Raw genomic sequence first — 16,687 nt, 5'->3', positions numbered from 1 at the left:
CTTTTGGCTTCCAGAACTATAAGACAATAACATGCGTTGTTTTCAGCTACTACGTTCATGGCAACTTATTACAGGAGCAATAGGACATTTATAAGGCACTGACTATGTATGAGGCACTGTGGTAAGCCCTTATAGTCATTATTTTACTTAACCTTATAAAAACACTATGAGTAGTAAATCTTATCACTGTTAACTATTGTAAAGATGGTAAAATTGAGTCTCAGAGAAATTATGGCCAATTAGCTCACTTATGGTCACATGGAAAGTAAGTGGCAAAGCCAAGTTTTTTTTTAAATTTTTAAAAATTTTTTTATTATTCATATGTGCATACAATGCTTGGGTCATTTCTCCCCCCTGCCCTCACCCCCTCCCTTACCACCCACCCCGCCCCCCCCTCCCACCCCCTCGATACCCGGCAGAAACTATTTTGCCCTTATCTCTAATTTTGTTGTAGAGAGAGTATAAGCAATAATAGGAAGGAACAAGGGTTTTTGCTGGTTGAGATAAGGATAGCTATACAGGGCATTGACTCACATTGATTTCCTGTGCGTGGGTGTTACCTTCTAGGTTAATTCTTTTTGATCTAACCTTTTCCCTAGTTCCTGGTCCCCTTCTCCTATTGGCCTCAGTTGCTTTTAAGGTATCTGCAAAGCCAAGTTTTGAACCAAGGACTTTCCTGATCTCAAGTTGGAATTCTTAAATAATTTGTTATACTTCTTCATGTATATTTTCTGGTAGGAAAGTTGCCTTAGAAAGCATCAGCAGAAAAGCAGAATGGTCGCTTTTGGGAATCTTCTGAAGGGCAGAGTTTACTAAACCAAAGTTTCCTCGTGGTTCCATGCTCTGCACACGTTGAATGGTGAAGTAGGCAAGCCAGGTCTGCTGGTGGAGCTGCCTGGATATATGCTAGTTCTTTTGTGTATGTATTGCTTCTGAATTTCTCCAGCTGCTTATTTGTACTCAGGTTTGGGTGGGAAGGTGGCCACCCCTCCCCACCAGTGTCTGTCTCTTGTCAGAACTATCTGTGTGGAGTTATTTCCTGAGTGAGCATGCAAATGAGAGGCAATATATGAGCTCAGATAATTAAAACTACTGAGAGTAATCAGAAATTACTCCTCCTGGGCTTTGGCGTGCACAGTAACATCTTTATCTCCTCATTTGGTTTATCTTTTTTTTTTTCTTTTGGAGGGACTGGGGTTTGAACTCAGGGCTTTGCATTTGCAAAGCAGGCGCTCTACTGCTTGAGCCACACCTCCAGTCCATTTTGCTCTGGTTATTTTGGAGATGAGATCTCATGAGATATTTGCCTAGGTTGGCCTCGAACCTCGATTCTCCTGATCTCAGCCTTTCAAGTAGCTAAGATCATAGGTGTGAGCGACCAGCACCCAGCTCATCTGGTTTATCTTAAAATGGCTTTGTATTTCCTGACTGTACATCAGCCCATGTTCATGTGAGCCACCAAGTACAGGGTGGATGTGAGAGGGAAGCTGGCGTATGGTGGAGATTTCGCTATTGATCAAGTCCACCTGAGGAGCATCAAGCGTGGACAAACATTTCTGGGTTTCCCTTCCTTGTGCATTGGGCCGATATTTATGTAGGTTCTGTCCTCTCTAGAGGCTGGGTCTCTTGATAAGCAAGGTCCCTTTGCACTTTCCCTACCAGCCCTCTCTTGCTTAAGATTTTCTTTTCTTTTCTTTTTTTTTTTTTTTGGCACTGGAGTTTGAACTCAAGGCCTACACCTTGAGCCACTCCACTCACTTTTTTTTTTTTTTTTTTGCCTGGGCTGGCTTTGAGCTCCAATTCTCCTGATCTCTGCCTCCTGAGTAGTTAAGATTTTTTTCAAGATGGGGGTCTCATGAACTATTTGCCCAGGCTGGCTTCGAACCAGGATTCTCCCGATCTCTGCCTCCTGAGTAGTTAGGATTATAGGTGTGAGCCACTGGTGCTCGGCTTGCTTAAGATTTTCTAACACCTGCATGTCTGCCTATTCCTGCCTGTAGCCACAAGGCGAAGGCTGGTCTCCGTGTCCCCATATTCCTTGTATTTTCTTTTTTGCCCATTATTACTGTTCTGGGAAGGGCTCTCTGACCTGCAGTAGCTCTTCAGTGGCAGTGCCAGGAGAGGGCACCAAGGCTGGGTGCCCTACTCAATGTCCTTTCACAGGTTCTCTCACATCCTTTCTTCCTACATGCTAGGGCTTGAATGTGGTTTGTCCCCCCAAAACTTATGCTGAGACTTGCTCCCCAGTGTGGCACTGTTGGGAGGGACCTAATGAAAGGTGTTTGGGTGATGGGACAGAGCCCTCTGCAGATGGATTAAATGGATGGATTGATGCCTTTTACTTGTGAGTTCTCACTCTTGAGGGACTGGATTAGCTACCACAAGAATGGGTTGTTGTAAAACAAGGCCACCACTCATTTTTTCCCTGCTCCTTTCTGCCATGGATTAAAGCAGCATGAAGCCGTCATCCATGAAGATACCAGATCCATGATGGTGCCATGCTCTTGGACTCCCTAGCCTCTAGAACCTCAAACCAACATAAACCATTTTTCTTTATTAATTACATAGTCTTAGGTACACTGTTAATAGTAACACAAAATGTACGAAGACGATTTCTCTTGGGGCCACTTTTGTGAAAATTCGAGCAAACAGGAGTCTCTATAGTAGAAATTCCCTGGTGCCAGAAGCCAGTCATCATCAGGTTGAAGACCAGCACCCTGTGTACAATTCTTTGTCTTTCTTGGACCACTGTAGGCCTAGTGAGGAGAGGCTCACCTTTTTTTTTTGACTCTCTGTATTCATCTTAGCATGAATGAATTTGGGGGCTTTTTTGAGAAAAGAAAGCTGGCCCAATTAATTAACTAACTAATCAATTAATTCATTGTTATTAAGAAGTCTGAGAAAATTATCAGAAGATCTGGCATGTAGTTGGGGTTCCAAAACAATCTGTGTTGAAAGGGTGAGGGGGTTAGATTAAAAGAGAGAGGAACGGGGTCTATCTTAGGATGGGGTCTCAGGAAGCCAGCTCTCAGTCAGTGACGTGAATGCAGGGAAGATGGCTTATATGAGAAGTAGAGTCCCAGGCATCAGAAACACATTTCACTCATGCATGGACCTAACATGATTCAAAATGGAAAGAGATTCTCCCACTGGTACATGGTGGACAATGACACAGCAGACAATACAGATGCTTCCTACATACCATGGTTTGATTTACAGTGTTTTGACTTATACAATGGTGTGAAAATGGTACGTGTTAACAATTACACTTCCAATTCTGGATATGCATTTTCTCCCTGGCTGGTGCTATGTGGCCTGACTCTCCGTGGAGATGCTGCTCAACAGCAGTGACCACAGCTCTCAGTGAACACTGTGATGTTGAAGGGGAACCAACTGGCCCCCTCCAGTATCCTGTGTCGCTAGGCTGAGGTAGGCATCAGTGATGTTAAATGCATTTTGGACTTAAAATATTTTCACATTACAATGTGTTTATCAGGACATAACCCCATCATATGTGGAAGGCCATGCATCACAGGTATGTATTCCTGAGCCAGTTACCATGGTGGGTGACTAGAACTCTGAACAACCATGGTAGGTGCATGTTTCAGTTTTATTCTCACTTGTGGGAAAGGAAACTGGAATATTTGCCTCCCCCTACCACTTCCACTCTGCAACTAGTTGAGAGCCACCTCCGGTGGTTTTCCAGGGCCCAGGGGAAGCATTGGCTCTGAGCCCAAAAAAGTCCTCAGGCAGAAGTTGTAGGTATTTGCAGTAAGAAGCTCTTGGCATGCCAGGGAATAAGGGCTGTGCACTGAGGAGTTTGTGGGACTGACAGCAACTGATATGACATCAGAATTCCTGAGGGCAGATTCTCATGCAAATTTTCCCACTTCTCAATGTACGAAAAACTTGGGCTTGACGCTCTTCAAACTACCTGCCCCCTAATAAAGGGCTTTGTAGGCTGTAAACACATGATACATACCAGGCAGTGGATCAGAGGAGAGGGTGTCCTGTGGTGGAAGATGGACCCTCCCTCAGGTCTGCAGATCGCTTGTTATTCAGAACACATTTCCTGTGGGCATCCTTCAAATGCAGGGAAAACTTGTTCTAAAATCTGGGCTTTCTGAGACTTTTCCTCGGCTGCTTTGGCTTAGCCCATCCTTTGCAGGTAATACATTTCAGTAACATTTAGAAAAATTTACTGTACAGCTTGTTCTACACACAAAAGCTAAATGTTAATGCAGTGTTTTACTGACTGTGCTAAAATCAGCTAGCCAGCTGGTGAATTACCCAGAGGCCCTTTACTGTTGAGACTCACATGGGGTTTTGTAGCCAGAATGTCATTTATGTAAAATCACAGTGGCGATGTCAGGGATGTGCTCGTCAGTTTTGTGGCTGGATGGGGCAGATTAGATATTTACTCAGGGTGTTTTCCTTATCTTGGGGCAGGCTCCCCTGTGCTAATCCTGCCAGATGAGTGGATTTGCTGTGCAGTAGACCTGGGGCATGGCAGAGCCACGTTGAGGTGCCAGACAGGAAACATTCCTCTTCAGTGGCTCCAACTGCTAGCAGAAGAGGCCACAGATGTAGAGGGAAAGTGAGAGGCCTGGCTTTGCCACTCAGTCACTCTGACTCCAGGTTAGAAAGCAGACTGGTGCCAAGGTAGGCATGGGTGTGGCCATTAGGACCAGGGAATCAGACTCTGTCTGGTGGACTTGAACATTGAACTGGGTCTCTGAGTTTGTGTTTTGGCCTCAAGACTTTTCTTACCATAATTTGCACTGTAATTCTTTTCTGTGAGTCATTTTATGCCTCAGAACTCTGGCTGGCTCATTGGTTAAATATGCACTGAGTACACTTTATTTTTTTTGGTGGTACCGGGGTTTGAACTTAGTGCCTCATACTTGCTAGGCAGGTGCTCTACCACTTGAGCCACACCCACAGTCCTTTTAGCTTTAGTTATGTTTTGGATAGGGTCTCACATTTTTGCTCAGGGCCAGCCTTGGGTGATTTACCTACTTATACATCCCACATAGCTGGACTGACAGGTGTGTCCCACCATACCAGGCTTATTGATTGAGATGGGGATCTCACTAACTTTTTGCCCAGGTTGGCCTGCACCTGCAATCCTCCTAATCTCTGCTTCCTGAAAAGCTGGGATTACAGGCTTGTACTACTGTGCCATACCTGACTATGTTTTTGTAGCATATGCTGGCAGTGGAGTGCATACATGTTCATTCATGTATTCTTTCATTCACTCAATACCTTGAGTGTCCACTAGTAGATGCTGGGAATGTAGCTTGCAACTGAAAGAGTCCTGGTTAGTTCTCACAGGAATACTCTGACCCAAATTCAGGAATTAGGAAGTTGTACTTGTACTGACTTTGTTAGCAGTGGCTGAATCAGAGGCAGACAGTTTGATAACTGCTGCCCAGTGGTGGTTTTTTTGTTGTTATGTAGAACTAGGGCTTTGAACTCAGGGCTTTGTGCCTGCTAGGCAGGTGCTCTACCACTTGAACCACTCTTCCAGCCCTTTTTGTTCTGGTTATTTTGGAGATGGGGGGGTCTCACTTTTTCCCAGGCTGGCCTGAACAACGATCTCTTCTTTTATACTTCTCATTGCTAGGATGACAGCCACACACCACCATGCCCAGCTGTTGGTTGAGATAGGCTCTTGTGAACGTTTTTCTGTCCAGACTGGTCTTGAACAGCAATCCTCTTAAACTTAACCTTCCATGTAGCTAGGATTACAGGTATGAGCAACTGGCACCTGGCATGGGCTTTTGAAAGCATGCAAGATGCAAACTTGCTCCTGCTCCCTTGAGGGATTGGGTAAACCTCATCTCTGGGAAGATGAAATCTTGTAGTTGATATCAAAGTGGCTCTTGTTCCTTGTTCTTTGTCACAATTTGTATCCAGGGTTTGATCTGCTAGTTGAAATATTATTCTCACAATGACAAATGTTGCTTATAATCTGAAATTATTCTATCTAACATGCTTCCTGGTTTGAGGAATTTTCACCTTTGGTTTTATGTTCTGAGTTGTCTTCCAGAACTCTGCACTAATAGGAGTAAACACAAGGGAAGTGTAGACACCAAGGAAATCTAAATGTGCATCCTGAGATGCTGGGTGAGTATAACTTAATACAGTGCAGAAGAAGACATTCTATATAGAACACTTCGGCATCTGGAGCTACTCTAGTTTCACACTCACTTGTCTTAAAAATGTTTTTTTATTTTAATGTCTTCCCTAAGGATTCACAGAGAAATGGGACTCAAACTCAACTTCCTTACTCCAAAGTCCATCCTTAAGCACTCACATGGAATGCCTCCCTCCTCGTCCACAGAATTAGTCACTTCTTGCATTTTAAAGATGAGACGGAAATTGGCCTAAGTCTCTTAAACCAGTCTTTCTTTGTGCACCAGTTCTAGGTCTTTTAAGCAAGCCTGTTTCAAGGCAGGAAGCATGGAAAAAAAAGCTCCAATCTTAACCAAGGCCTGTATCAATGTAAGCTTATATACATATGCATATATAATGATTTTTTTAATATTTTATTTTTAACTGACAAAATAATAACTGTATACATGCACACAGACATAGACATACATTGTGGAATCATTGAATTAAGCTAATTAACTCTACTTATAATTTTCATAGGCAGTATATTTAAACTTTTTTAGGAATTTTGAAATATACATTTCTACTAACTCTGGTCACCACTCTGTACAATAGATCAGTAAAACTAACAAACTTTGTATGCTTTGGCTATCTTCTATTTACTCATTCTCCTTTCCCACCAGCCCCTGGTAAGTGCCATTCTTTTTCTACTTCTGTAACCTTGACTTTCTTAGAGTGCACATATAAGGGAATTCATGCACCATCTCACTGTGTATCTTTCTGTGGCTGGCCCATTCTGCTAAGCAGATTCATTCACGTCGTTCCAAATGACAGGATTTCCTTCTTCTTTTATGGCCATGTAGTATTTTCTTTATCTGCTCATGTGTTGATGGAATTTAAGTTGCTTCTCTAACTTGCTATTGTGAGCAGTGCTGCAGTGAGCATGGGAAGGCAGATATTGCTATGAGATCTTGATTTCAGTTCCTTGGGATACATGCCCAGAATTAGGGTTGTTGGATGGCTTGATAGTTCTATTTGTAACTTTTGGGGAATCTCCATTCTGTTTTCCACAATGGCTATACTAATTTACGTTCCCACCAACAGTACACTAGGGTTTCCTTTTCTGTACATCCTTGCTAACATTCATTATCTTTTAAAAAATAGCCATTTTAACAGGTATAAAATGATATCTTATTATGGTTTTCATTTGCATTTGTCTGATAATTAGTAATGTTGAACTTTTTTCATATGTTTGTTGTCCATTTGCTTTTCTTAATAGTAGAGTATTTGGTGATTTCATTCTGTCTCTATCTGCTCAGAGGGGAACAATTCAAAGCATGCATTTCTTGCTGATATTCATTTCATCATAGTGAAAATCTTACTGTGGCAATTCAGTGCTAGAAAGTTGCTATAGGTTACCTATTATTTGTTTTTCTTCTCCTCCAAATCACAATCCCCTTTTTGCTTTGGGAAGTTAGGCTCATTCAAGAATCAATGCTGAGGAAGATGCCCCAGTACTGACAAATGGATTAAGGAAATGTGGTATTTATACACAATGGAATTTTATGCAGCCATGAAGAAGAACGAAATGTTATCATTCTCTGGTAAATGGATGGAATTGGAGAACATCATTTTGAGTGAGGTTAGCCTGGCCCAAAAGACCAAAAATCGTATGTTCTCCCTCATATGTGGACATTAGATCAAGGGCAAACACAACAAGGGGATTGGACTTTGAGCACATGATAAAGCAGAGCACACAAGGGAGGGGTGAGGATAGGTAAGACACTTAAAAAACTAGATAGCATTTGTTGCCCTCAGCGCAGAGAAACTAAAGCAGATACCTTAAAAGCAACTGAGGCCAATAGGAGAAGGGGACCAGGAACTAGAGAAAAGGTTAGATCAAGAAGAATTAACTTAGAAGGTAACACACATGCACAGGAAATTAATGTGTGTCAACTCCCTGTATAGCTATCATTATCTCAACCAGCAAAAACCCTTGTTCCTTCCTATTATTGCTTATACTCTCTCTACAACAAAATTAGAAATAAGGGCAAAATAGTTTCTGCTGGGTATTGAGGGGGTGGGGGGGAGAGGGGGGGCATGGTGAGTGGTAAGGGAGGGGGTGGGGGCAGGGGGGAGAAATGACCCAAGCCTTGTATGCACATATGAATAATAAAACAATAAAAAAAAAGAATCAATGCTGGAGATAAAATCAGCCTGCTGTGGGGTGTGGGGGGGAGGGAGAGATTTAAGGTAGCGTTGGAGAAGCCTATTGTGTCCCGCATGAGAGACAGTCAGACTGTGAGGAGACGTTATATCTCAATTTATGTTATTGGAGTAGTGAGGGTGTTTCATCACAATATTCTATTATTACTCTTATCTTTACTGTAGTACCTGTACAAGTTAAGTATTTTTTGTACATTGAAATTATATCATTACCGCTGGTCTAGTCATAGTCTTCTTTGGTCATATTAACCATCCAGTCTCCTAGCATCACTGATAAACTGATCCCTGCTGTGACTCATCCTGGCGCATCCTCTTACACTTGCCCTGGTGAGAAACATCCCAATGACAACTCAGTGCTTGAAGATCATCAGTTCAATTAGGGGCTCAAAGGCTAAATCTCCTGGGTGTTTCTCTTTTCATTGGGAGACCCATGAGTAGCTTGCTACACCTCAGTTTTACCAGCTCTGGAGACTACTTCTCTTATGGTATCTTAGTCAGCTTCACATTACTGTAAGGAAATACCTGAGGCAATTAACTTATTAAGAGAAAAACTTTGTTTAGCTCATAATTTTGCAGGCATAATAGTGCAGGCATAGTGCATGCATCAGCTTCGTTCGAGTGAGGGCAATGGATGATGGCACTTTGTGGCAGGAGTATGTGTAGGAGCAAAAGACTTATCTCCAACTGGAGAAGAGAGAGAGAGAGAGAGAGAGAGTGAGAGAGTGTGTGTGTGTGTGTGTGTGTGTGTGTGAGAGAGAGAGAGAGAGAGAGAGAGAGAGAGAGAGAGAGAGAGAGAGAGAGAATGACTGGGATCCCACAGTCCTTCAAGAGCACACCTCTAATGACCAAAGGACCTCTCACTGTGCCCTGCCTCTAAAGGTTCCATCACCTCTCAGTAGTGCCACCCAGAAGAGCCCACAATGGCTCCTTGTAGGACACTCAAATTAAACAATATCCAAATTATGACCCGTGGGAGAGTCTAATGGGCAAGTCAGTATGTATTTTCCACTTACTGCTCAGCATATATTTTATCAGGTAATTCCAAACTTGATTTAGCTATGAAACTTTTGATGTTACCGATGCTTTGACTGTTCAGAGCTTTTCAGTGGCTGTGGATGAGTAAAGTGAGGCAAAGTTCTGGAGCTCAGCACTTCCCAGCATTCAAAGCAACACTGAAATATTTTCAGCACAGCTGTAACAACGAATTGGCAGGGTATTTTCTTTGAATTCTTTGAGGTGTCTTTAATTTATGTGTCCTGCAGCCAAGAGCCCATCCTTTGTGTTCTGGCAGTAGGATGCTGAGGTGAGGAAAGTGAGACAGCACTTCATCTCTAAACATCCGGGTAAAAAGAAGGTGGCTGTGGTAAGTGGACAGGGATTTCAGACAGGGGTGATAATGTGGAAGAAAATTCCCCTGAGATTTTAAATTAGACTTTCTTCTTGCTATAATTTTTGCCTCTTGGATTGCAAGAATGTTTGCTAGCCTGACCATTTTCCCTGATTTGGGGGAGATTTATGTCACAGGGCTGAGTACCCCACTGTGTTCCACTCTCTTTTAGGTTCTTGTTTTCAAAAGCCATAGCATGGAGTGTTATGGGTTGGGGAAAAGAGTTGTATCTTCTTCACCATTTATTTTTAAATATTTCAAACATATGGCAAAATTACAGGAGTTTTACAGTGAAATTCCATTACTTGCCATCTAGATTTTACCTTTATGGCACTGGTTTCATCACACGCAGCAGTCCTTTGATCTACTCAGAGAGCCACAGTTTTGGCAACAGATATTCCAAGAGCAGAAAGAAAAGAGGGAAACCTCTCCAAGATTGGAAAAGTGGTGGTGGTTTGGGGCTTTATGGGTAATGGAGGCTCATGGTCCTGGCTTTCACAGTGGCTGAGATATGAAAAGTCTGAGAAGGACATAGTTAGGAGGTGTGTAAGGGAGGTGGAGCACAGACATAGCAGATCTGTATTCCAGGGACTATGTTGGCTCTAACATTGGTGATAGTGAATGTGGATTGAAGACTAGACAGACTTCCTTGACCTTGGGGATCTGTATCACATCCCTGGGGAGTTTGAATGACTTCCAGGAGTCAGGGAAAGGGAAATCCCTAATGGCTGTGAGGTTTTTTTTCAGTCCAGTGGATATGGGAGCTCAATATGAGATTCAATTCTGTTTTTGAAAAATAATGTACATTTGGACATCTGGGTTTTTGCAGCTCAATTCACTCCTCTTATAAATCTACTTGGATATGGAAACTTCACCTGGGGCTGTTTTGGAAAACAAGATAACACAAGGAAAAGAAGATTCTCGAAGGTATTTTCTCCACTCTTCTAGTAAGCAGTGGTATGAATGTGTCAAGAATTGAAGGAAGGGTCTTTGCCCACTTCTGCTTGCTTAATTCAGAGCTTCACTCACTTAAAATCAGCCTGCAGCCTAACGTTACCTTTTAACAAGGACAATTATTTTTTTTTCATTATCTACCTGCAATCTCCTGCTTAAGGGGAAAGAGTGGTACAATCACTGGGTGGGGTGAACCAAAGAGAAAGCCAATAATGATTCATTTTCAGATTTCCACTGGAAAAAGATGTCAAATTAAATCTTTCTTCACAAGAGTAGAAAATTATATCAATTTTCATCCTTTGGTCCCAATTTCCTGTTTAGGAAGTAATTTTATTCAAAGAAAGTGTCATTTTAGAATAACACATTTTGTAGGTACTGTTTTGCTCTAAGCCCCAAATACATGTTAGACTGCAAGATGGGATGTGCAGGGCCTGTATGGATTAATGGATCTTTTCACATCCAGGGATGCTATTTGAATCATATTGTTACAAAGCCGGGGGAGATAAAGCCTTTGGTGGCTCAGCTAAGGATCTCTGGTGTATGCTGTATAATAAATCACCCATTGGGGGGTCTGGTGCTTAGCTCAAGGCCCTGGATTTCAGTCTGTGCTTGCTTCCTGTGCCTTTTGCAGGCTCTCTCCATAAAGGGAGAGATCTGACTTCAGAAGCAGCTCCAGCATTTGCTTGCCTGTGTGTGGCTACTCTGTTATGTGTGAGCAGATTTTTGAGCTGTACTTTAGAAGATAAGGAAGGGTCAGGCAAGGAGCTGCAGAGATGTTGAGATTAAACTCATTCCCACCAGTGACAATGAAGGAATGGTGATGCTGGACCAGGCTGACTGCTACTTTAGATGTAAGTCTGTGCAGGCTCTAAGCACAGGGGCAGGCCCTCCACTGCAGAGTGTCCCCTGCCCTCTGGACTCTAGGTTTAGGATATACTCATGAGCAAGAGCTGTACACTTACGAACAAATCCAGAAGCAGTTAAATGAGCAGGAGATTAGAAAAACTGTGGTAATTATAAATAGACAGGATTGGCAGAGAACTTAGTCTAGAAAATTCATCCTTTAAGCTGCCCTCTAGCCTGGCCCAAGCCTTTGTTTGTACCATGAGTTGGCAAAATAAAATGCCTGGCTCCTCACAAACCCTCAATAATTGTTAGAATGAATGAACGAATAAGCAAACCAATACCCAAATAAAAACAAGACAACTAAGACCTCTTTCTAGTTAGAGACCTCATATTTTCATCTCTTTTTTTTTTTTCTTTTAGGTTTGGCTAGACTTTTTAAAAGAACAGCTAGAGAATTACGATTTGTTCAGACCAGTTTTCTTTGGGTCTATTAGACAAAAGTCAGGCTAGCTCCCCCGCCATGTATGTTCTGGTGAGTCAGCGGAGTGAGGCAAGGAACCCCTTATAATGGGTCAGGTCTAGGAAATGTTAGTAATCTGAAACCCTGGGTAGAGGGCAGAATGAGTTCAAACAGTCAGAGCCCTCTGACACATGAATATTTGGTTTAGTGCTAACCAAATGGTCAAGGTATAGGATAGCCAATTAACTGAGGCTCAGCAGGAAAAATGGTCAACTGGTAGGGGTGGAGGGCTAGTGTAAGATGGAATAGAGGACCACAGCATTTTAAAAAGTTTTTGATTAACATAAATGTGTATTCATTAAAAACGAATGGTGTGAGCTGTGTTGGATATAGATTCATAGAGGGGTCCAAGGAAGGGGCTATTTCATTGATCATGTGATCCAGTGACCTATCATGGTTACTAAGCAGCAACCCCTATGGATACCCACCACTGGGCAATGTGCTCTTGTATTCAGAGAATATGGTGTAGCAGCCTTACCTTCAAGGGGATAAAAATGGGGTTTGTTTTCCCAATCCAAATCTTAAAGTATCATTCAATGTTGGGCAGTAGAGTTAGATAAAATGGAGAGAGTTGGCCATGAGATGCCTGGAAGAATCACTAGATCAATAACTTCTGTCAAGAGTTTAGTGGGCACCCGCCTACTTTTTCTATGTGCTAGCAAGTAAGCATATACAGGTATTCTAGGGCAAATGCCCTTGGCACATGACAATTCTGTACAGGTCAGTCTGACTTCTGTTAGCAAATATGACTCTATTTGAGGGTTTTCTCCCACCACTGGAGCATATTCTGTCTGCATGTGAGACAAGCTGGCCATACCAAGGACTTACTGTGCCTCAGGAGTAGCCCTTGACCAATAACTAATGAGCACTGGCATGTAATACCCCATCTCTTTCACGTCTCAGGTGGAATAACTAAAGTGTATTCTGTGGTGTCCCCAGAGGTCCCCGGAGGGATTAAGTACCAATTGTTCATAGCGGCTATGTGCTTTGAAACAAACAGACGCTTTTGATTGGCTTTCTTCCCTTGCCTATCTCATCTCTTTGCTCCTGTGTTGGTGTTTCTCAGGATTACCTCCCAAATAAGCTACCTGCATTTGAATCTTTGTCTTGGGGTTTACAACAGCCCTGCATTGGTGGGTTTCACATCTGTGGATTCAGTTAATCATGGATCAAAATATTCAAGGAAATAAATTGTGTCTGTAATGAATATGTGCAGACTTTTCTTGTCTCTATCCCTTAAACAATACAGTACAGCAACTTATATAGTATTTACATTGAATTAAGTATTATAAATAATCTAGAAATTATTGACAGGAGGGGTATGCATAGATTACATGCAAATATCACACCACTTTATATAAGGAACTTGAGCATCAGTGGATTTTGGTATCCATGGGCATTCCTGAAACCAATTTCCCATGGATACCAAGGAAAGACTATAATATATATGCATGTGCATATATATGTGTACATATATATATACATTTTATTTTATATATGCATGCTAATATGTTTTGTCATTTATTTGAAAAAATAAAAGTAGGTGCTAAAGATCTCATGTCAGTACATGTAGATTTATCTAACTATTTTTAGCAATTCACAGTAGGGGTGGATCCTATGTACCCATAGCATTTCTCAGTGTGGAGACATCCCGTTTTATTAGCCATTTCTCTGGAAATTTGGTTTTACACTTCCAGGCTTGTTTTCCTCTCACTGAAAAATGAAGCAAGAAACTCCTGTTGAGAATCAGTTTGTACTGTGTTTATTATAATGCGGATTCAAAGAAAAACAGAAACAAAAAACTTAAATCCTTCTGGAAACTTATGGTGATAAATTTTATCCCAAGTGCTTGAGGATGGAGAATTGTCGTGGCAATGATAGGACCATCTGCTGAGAGTGACAGTGGTGTCTGTAACTTATTCTCCCCCTCCTTCTGGTCCTATGGAACACATCCCTTTTTCATTAGCTGCCTACAGATCCAAAATTGAGGTTCTGAAGGGAATGGAAAGGTCAACCAAAATTACTTTGTGAATCTAGGAAAGCCAAAAGGAATGGGACAGCCACTTCATGTTTTGGCAGAGCCAGCGGATATGAAGTTATGTGGGCTTCCCTGCCTATCATTGAACTTCCCCATCTTTGCCAATCCTTGATTTTAGGAGCACCAGATTTGGAGTCAGGTTTTAGTCCTTGCTGAACTCATTAATTGGTAAGGCCCTTAACTGAGCATGTGGAACTGTCTTCTCATTTTACATATGTGGAAATTGAGGCACAGAGCAATTATGTGATTGCTCAAGGTTACATAGTGAGAGGATAGTTTATACAGAGTTGGGGACACTTATAATCAGGAATATTCTTTGACTGTATTGAATTAAAAGACATGTTGGTCATCTATAGGAAGATGGTTCCAGATGTAAGCTCTGATAAATGTTAAAACAGTCATTGCTCCTGGAGAATTAAAAAGGAAGAAGACAGAGGTACTTTGATTTTATTTATCCCCTGCACTTATCCTTCCTCTCCCTTCCCACTGGTCCCCTTCCTGTTTCCTGACAATCCCCCTTCTACTTTCATTCCTTTTTTTAAAAAGATTCTACATATGAGAGAAAGCCTGTGATGCTGCCTTTCTGAGTCTGCCTTATTTCTTTTACTATGATGATTTCTAGTTCCATCCACTTTCCTGCAAATGACATAATTTTGTTCTTTTAAATAATTGAATAATAGTCCTTTGTGTATATATACCACATTTTCTTCATCTAGTCATCCTTTGATGGGTATCTAATGGGTAATAAAGGGAACAAAAATATGATCAAAGTACCTTCTGTAGATGTATGAAATATTATAATAAAACTCACTACTTTGTATAATCAATATACACTAATAAAAAGTTGTAGCAACTAAAAAAAAATTTAAAAAGTAAAAAACGGAAGAATAGGGTATAATGAGAAGTTCTATATGGTTTAGATACCACAGCCCTGTCTAGGAATAGGAGGTTAGACTAGAACAATTAATCAACAGATGTTTCTTGAAAATCTGCTATAGGTAGAATGCAAAGGAGGCCATAGATAGTCTCTGCCCTTCTGAAGCTATGGTCTCCTTGGTAGCACAAGGGCTCATCACCAAAGTGGCTGCTCAGATACAAGCAGAGCCAACCTATTCATTAGGCATAGTTAGTAAGGGGCCATCAAAATGTTTTAATTTCTTTTAAAATCTGAAGAAAAAGTGAACTTCTAAATCAAAGAATTAATTTGAACAAATAGTATTACTACATTCATTTTCATTACAACAAAATCAAAAAGTATAATTTTAATATTTTTGTATGAAGGAAGGGGCTCATAAAGGCAAAAGTATTTAAGGTCACAGATGTCAAAATGTGGCCCTGGCCCTAAGTACTAAATCCCAAGAAGGGATTAGTGTATTCATTTGTGCAAGCTATTGTAACAAAGCACCACAAGCTAGGTAATTTAAACAACAGAAATGCATCCTTTCACAGTTCTGTAGGTTGGCAGTCTAAGATCCAGGTGTCAAGTTTCTTTATGTTGCAGGGCTGTGAGGGAAGAGCCTGTTCCAGGTATCTCCCCTTGGCTTGTAGATGACTTCCTTCTCCCTAACTCTTCACATTCTTTCCTTTATGCATGTGTCTTTTTCTTCATATGGCACTCTTTTTTTCTCTGATACTGGGGTTTGAACTCAGAGCCTTGTGCTTGCTAGGCAAGCTTGCTACTACTTTTTGTGTTGTTTATTTATTTTTTTGAGATAGAGTCTCACTTCACACCTGGGCCAGCCTGGACCTCAGAGTCCTTTTTGTTCTTCTCCGCATAGCTAGGATGACAAACACATGCCATTACACCCAGCTGTTGGTTGATATGGGAGTCTCACAAACTTTTTGCCCAGTCTGGCCTTGAACTACAATCCTCCCAAATCTCTGCCTCCCAAGTATCTAGGATTACAGGTTTGAGCCACCATGCCCAGCACATGGCATTCTTTTTATGACATTGGTCATGTGATATATCCTGTGTTTTGAGAATCTTTCCTTTTTTTTGGTAACACTGGGGCTTGAACTCAGGGCCTTATACTTGTTAGGCAAGCACTCTTACTGCTTGAGCCATTCTGCCAGGCCTCCTGTGAAATTCTGAGGTATTGGGGACTTGGATGTCAACATATGAATGATGGAGGGGAAAGGAAGATAGGGACACAGTTCAACCCACAACAGGCAGTGATAGTAATGGTCCAGGAGGTCAGAGCCAGAGGCAGGCAGACAGCCTGGCAACTGGAGGACAAAAGAGGGTGCTATAGTAACTTTGGATCTTAAATATCCCTCAAAGGCTTGTGTGTTAACGACTTGTTCCCTAGCCCATTGCCCTATTTGAAAGTAGTGGACCATTTAGTAAGTGAGGCCTAGTTAGAACAAGTTAGATTTAAAGGGGATATTGGGACCCTGGATCTTTCCTGTTCCTCACCTCTTTTCCCCTCCCCTCCTCTCCCCTTCCCTGCCTTCTCATTCCCTCCCTTCCTCTTCCCTCCCCTCCCCTTCTCTTTCTGGTTCCTGGCTGCTAGATGAACAGTTCTTCTGCCATGTGCTCCTGCCATGATGTATTGTACTAACACAGGCCCAAAGTAATAGGGTCAAGTGATCTGGGACT

The 16,687-nt window shown here is 41.8% G+C and overlaps 1 long non-coding RNA gene across 2 annotated transcripts in view; it reads left to right on the top strand.

Annotated features, from left to right (window-relative positions):
* Positions 1 to 16,687, top strand: part of LOC141419742 (uncharacterized) — a 30,007-nt gene that overhangs the window by 11,953 nt on the left and 1,367 nt on the right. Inside the window, exon 3 of one of the 2 annotated variants that reach the window (XR_012444404.1) lies at positions 10,560 to 10,657. The exons of the other annotated variant lie outside the window; for it this stretch is intronic. This is a non-coding gene — a long non-coding RNA (uncharacterized lncRNA). The remainder of the gene's footprint in view (positions 1 to 10,559; positions 10,658 to 16,687) is intronic. 2 annotated transcript variants of the gene reach the window in all.

The sequence above is a fragment of the Castor canadensis genome, chromosome X (genome assembly GCF_047511655.1).
Source record: "Castor canadensis chromosome X, mCasCan1.hap1v2, whole genome shotgun sequence".
NCBI lineage: Eukaryota > Metazoa > Chordata > Mammalia > Rodentia > Castoridae > Castor > Castor canadensis.
This window is presented reverse-complemented; position numbering and strand designations above follow the sequence as displayed.